We start from the raw sequence: 6,104 nt of genomic DNA on the forward strand, positions 1-6,104 counted from the left end.
ATGAGCCCAGATTCCGCAAAATGGTTTGAGGCCATGAAATCTGAGATATGATCCATGTATGAGAACAAAGTATGGACTTTGATGGATTTGCCCGATGATCGGCAAGCCATAGAAAATAAATGGATCTTCAAGAGGAAGACGGACGCTGATAGTAGTGTTACTATCTACAAAGCTAGAATTGTCGCAAAAGGTTTTCGACAAGTTCAAGGTGTTGACTACGATGAGAGTTTCTCACTCGTATCTATGCTTAAGTTTGTTCGAATCATGTTAGCAATTGCCACATTTTATGAAATCTGGCAAATGGATAAACAAAACTGCATTCCTTAATGGATTTATTAAAGAAGAGTTGTATACGATGCAACTAGAAGGTTTTGTAAATCCTAAAGGTGTTAACAAAATATGCAAGCTCCAGCAATCCATCTATGGACTGGTACAAGCATCTCGGAGTTGGAATATATGCTTTGATGAGTTGATCAAAGCATATAGTTTTATACAGACTTGCGGTGAAGCCTGTATTTACAAGAAAGTGAGTGGGAGCACTATAGCATTTATGATAAATATATGTGAATGACATATTGTTGATCGGAAATAATGTAGAATTATTCTGTAAAGCATAAAGGAGTGTTTGAAAGGAGTTTTTTCAAAGAAAGACTTCGGTGAAGCTGCTTACATATTGAGCTTCAAGATCTATAGAAATAGATCAAGACGCTTGATAAGTTTTTTCAATAAGTACAAACCTTGACAAGATTTTGAAGTAGTTCAAAATGGAGCAGTCAAAGAAAGAGTTCTTACCTGTGTTACAAGGTGTGAAGTTGAGTAAGACTCAAAGCCCGACCACGGCAGAAGATAGAAAGAGAATGAAAGTCATTCCCTATGCCTTAGTCATAGGTTCTATAAAGTATGCCATGCTGTGTACCAGATCTATTGTATACCATACACTGTGTTAAGAGAGGGAGTACAATAGTGATCTAGGAGTAGATCAATGGACAGCGGTCAAAATTATCCTTACTGGAATAAGGATATGTTTCTCGATTACGGAGGTGACAAAAGGTTCGTCGTAAAGGGTTACGTCGATGCAAGTTTCGACACTAATCTAGATGAATCTAAGTCTCAATCTAGATACATATTGAAAGTGGGAGCAATTAGCTAGAGTAGCTCCGTGCAGAGCATTGTTGACATAAATATTTGCAAAATACTTATGGATCTGAATATAACAGACCCGGTGACTAAAATTATCTCACAAGCAAAACATGATCACACCTTAGTACTCTTTGGGTGTTAATCACATAGCGATTTGAACTAGATTACTGACTCTAGTAAACCCTTTGGGTGTTGGTCACATATCGATGTGGACTATGGGTGTTAATCACATGGTGATGTGAACTATTGCTGTTAAATCACATGGCGATGTGAACTAGATTATTGACTCTAGTGCAAGTGGGAGACTGAAGGAAATATGCCCTAGAGGCAATAATAAAGTTATTATTTATTTCCTTATTTCATGATAAATGTTTATTATTCATGCTAGAATTGTATTAACCGGAAACATAATACATGTGTGAATACATAGACAAGCAGAGTGTCACTAGTATGCCTCTACTTGACTAGCTCATTAATCAAAGATGGTTATGTTTCCTAACCATGGACAAAGAGTTGTTATTTGATTAACGGGATCACATCATTAGATGAATGATCTGATTGACATGACCCATTCCATTAGCTTAGCACCCGATCGTTTAGTATGTTGCTATTGCTTTCTTCATGACTTATACATGTTCCTATGACTATGAGATTATGCAACTCCCGTTTACCGGAGGAACACTTTGGGTGCTACCAAACGTCACAACGTAACTGGGTGATTATAAAGGAGTACTACAGGTGTCTCCAAAGGTAGATGTTGGGTTGGCGTATTTCGAGAATAGGATTTGTCACTCCGATTGTCGGAGAGGTATCTCTGGGCCCTCTCGGTAATGCACATCACATAAGCCTTGCAAACACTGCAACTAATATGTTAGTTGTAAGATGATGTATTACGGAACGAGTAAAGAGACTTGCCGGTAACGAGATTGAACTAGGTATTGGATACTGACGATCGAATCTCGGGCAAGTAACATACCGATGACAAAGGGAACAACGTATGTTGTTATGCGGTCTGACCGATAAAGATCTTCGTAGAATATGTAGGAGCCAATATGGGCATCTAGGTCCCGCTATTGGTTATTGACCAGAGAGGTGTCTCGGTCATGTCTACATAGTTCTCGAACCCGTAGGGTCCGCACGCTTAATGTTCGTTGACGATATAGTACTATGTGAGTTATGTATGTTGGTGACCGAATATTGTTCGGAGTCCGGGATGAGATCACGGATATGACGAGGAACTCTGGAATGGTCCGGAGACAAAGTTTGATATATGGGATAATAGTGTTTGGTCACCGGAAGGGTTCCGGAAATCACCGGAAGGGGTTCCGGATGTTTCCCGAAATGTTTGGGTACGAGAACACTTTATTTGGGCCAAAGGGGAAAGCCCACAAGGTTTTTGGAAAGCGCAAAAGGAAGTTTTGCGGAGTCCAGGGGCCAGACGCCCTGGCGTCTGGGTCCAGATGCCAGGAACCCTGGCGTCTGGCCCTGGAGTCCGAGAAGGACTCTTGCCTTTTGGGTGAAACCGACTTTGTGGAGGCTTTTACTCCAAGTTTCGACCCCAGGGCTCAACATATAAATAGAGGGGCAGGGCTAGCACAAAAGATACATCAAGAAACACCAAGCCGTGTGCCGGCAACCCCGTTCCCTCTAGTTTATCCTCCGTCATAGTTTTCGTAGTGCTTAGGCGAAGCCCTGCGGAGATTGTTCTTCACCAACACCGTCACCACGCCGTCGTGCTGCCGGAACTCATCTACTACTTCGCCCCTCTTGCTGGATCGAGAAGGCGAGGACGTCACTGAGCCGTACGTGTGCAGAACTCGGAGGTGCCGTTCTTTCGGTACTTGGATCGGTCGGATCGTGAAGACGTTCGACTACATCAACCGCGTTGATATAACGCTTCCGCTTGCGATCTACAAGGGTACGTAGATCAGACTCTCCCCCTCATTGCTATGCATCACCATGATCTTGCGTGTGCGTAGGAAATTTTTTGAAATTACTACGTTCCCCAACAGGATATGGGTAGCATGAGTTATTATTGTTGACATCACCCTTGAGGTGAATACGTTGGGAGGCGAAATTGTAAGCCCCTATCTTTCTATGTGTCCAGTTGAAACGTTTTGCTCATGTGTATGCGGTGAGTGTTAGCAATCATAGAAGACTATATGATGGTTGAGTATGTGGAGCTCTTACTTGGACTCTGTTGAATAAGTTGAGTTGCAATTGCTTGGTGACTGAGAACATAGGTTGTTGAGTTTCAAGAGAAGTTATTGTTTGAACCTTAACATGTGAATTGGTTGCTACTATAACATGAGAAGTTTTATAAGAAAGAATTGCTGTTTTGATGCTAGGAAAAGTGATTGAAATTATCATTGATCAAACTTATGCACTTTGCTAGCATTCACACTTCATAAATTATCTCTTTTATCATTTACTTACTCGAGGACGAGTAGGAATTAAGCTTGGGGATGCTGATACGTCTCCAACGTATCTATAATTTATGAAGTATTCATGCTATTATATTATCATTCTTGGATGTTTTACAATAATTTTATAGCAACTTTATATCATTCTTCGGGACTAACCTATTGACCCAGTACCCAGTGCTAGTTGCTGTTTTTTGCTTGTTTTTTACATCGTAGAAAATCAATATCAAATGGAGTCCAAACACCGCGAAACTTTTTGTGGATTTTTTATGGACCAGAAGACTCCCGATGGGCCAGAGCAGCACCTGGGGGGGTGCCCCGAGGGGGGCATAACCCACCAAGGCGCGCCCTGGTGGGTTGTGCCCACCTCGGTGGCCTCCCGCACCCCCTTTTTACCCTATAAATTCACAAATATTCCAAAAACCCCCGGGGTTAGCCACAGAAAACCAATCTAGACCCTTTCCGGCACCCTGATGGAGGGGAGAAAGCATCACCGGTGGCCATCTTCATCATCCCGGCGGCCACCACGATGAGGAGGGAGTAGTCCACCCTCGGGGTTGAGGGTTTGTACCAGTAGCTATGTGTTTAATCTCTCTCTCTCTCTCGTGTTCTTGAGATGTCACGATCTTGATGTATCGCGGGCTTTGTTAATATAGTCGGATCATATGGCGTTTCCTCTCTATCTTGTTGTGATGAATTGAGTTTTTCCCTTTGAGATTTCATTGTTATCGGATTGAATACTTTTATGGATTTGAGAACACTTGATATATGTCTTGCAATTGAATACCCTTGGTGACAATGGGGTATTATATTGATTCACTCGATATATGTTTTGGCACTCAACTCTCGGATCCCCGAGGTGACATTGGGGTAATCTATGCATAGGGGTTGATGCACGTTCTTGTCTTTGTTTCTCCGGTAGAAATCTTGGGGCACTCTTTGAAGTTCTTTGTGTTGGATTGAATATTATGAATCTGAATTTGCTTTGGTGTTATTTTAGTACGAACTCTTGGTTAGATCGATCGAAAAGAATAGCTTCGTGTTATTTTAGTACGAACTCTAGGATAGATTGATCGGGAAGAATAGCTTTGAGGTGGTTTCATACTCTACAAACAATTCCGTCTTATGTTCTCCGCTAGATAGGAACTTTGGAGTGATTCTTCGTTGCACGTTAAGGGACGGTTATATGGTCCAATTATATTAGCACTGTTGAGAGATTGCACTAGCGAAACTACGGACCCTAGGCATCATTTTTAAGCATTGCAATACCGTTTTTTGCCCGTTTACTATTTGCTACCTTGCTGTTTTTATTTATTCAGATTTTATAAAAATATATTTCTACCATCAATATTACACTTTTATCATCATCTCTTCGCTGAACTAGTGCACCTATACGATTTGCCATTGTATTGGGTGTGTTGGGGACACAAAAGATTTCTTGTATTTGGTTGCAGGGTCGTTTGAGAGAGCCAATCTTCATTCTACACCTCTCACGGATCGATAAACCTTAAGTAACCCACTTGAGGGAAAATTGCTACTATCCTACAAAACTGTGTGCTTGGAGGCCCAACACGTTTCTACAAGAATAAAGTTGTGTAGTAGACATCAGGCGTCATCCAGGAGCTCCGAACCGCGGGGTACGTCCCGCGAACGCCGTATGCTAGGATCCAGAGCCCAACCAGCGAATCCCTACTCCCAAGCCATGGGAGAGGGTAATCTTCCCCTCCACCTCATTCGAGGTCTGGGGTTCCCCATGCACCCTTTCATGCGTTTTTACCACGAGCTAGATTTTCACCATCTAGCCTCAAATTTCATCCTACACCTCGCGGGCGTTCACCAACATCTACGAGGCCTTCCTTCGCGTCAAGCCGCACTTTGGCCTATGGCTGAAGACGTTCGTCATAAAGCCGAAAAGCAGCAGCGCCCAACTGGCGGAATGCGGCAGGGCAATGATGAGCAAGCTCCAGAAGGGGGCATGGATGGAGGGCACCTTCGTGGAGACAATCAAGGAGTGGCAGCGGGAGTGGTTCTACATCACCGCGCCACTTGCCCGAAGGCCAGGCCGGGGTCCTAGCGTTCTCGGCCGATTCTCCGAGGGGGCTCATCTCATGGATGAGAAAGGGCCTGGATTGGGGCAACCCCGAGGAGGTAGCAGTGTTGAAGAAGAAGATCGAGTCCATGAGGGACAAGAAGAAGGTCAAGCTGGTGGACGTGATCGACGTCATGCTCCAGCGCCGCATTCTTCCACACCGACCTGGCGGGATATGGACGGGGCTCTTCAAGCCGTGCAAGAGCATATATTCTCTGCCCTGGATTTTGGCCACGGGCCGAGCTGACTAGGTTTACATGTGATGATATAGTGATGGAGTCCACAACCCACGAACCCCAAATTGCACAAACTCGATGATGACGCGCCTCGTGGGGAGGGGAAGTTGATGCCCACCGGTCGCATGAAAATCCGATCACGACTTTAGACGTATGGTCTTCAGGTAGAACTTAGACTTGATCAGAGTGTATGCTAGCATGTTATAGAGGTAGTGA

The sequence above is a fragment of the Triticum urartu genome, chromosome 5A (genome assembly GCF_056163025.1).
Source record: "Triticum urartu cultivar PI428250 chromosome 5A, HENAU_Tu73, whole genome shotgun sequence".
Classification (NCBI taxonomy): Eukaryota; Viridiplantae; Streptophyta; class Magnoliopsida; order Poales; family Poaceae; genus Triticum; species Triticum urartu.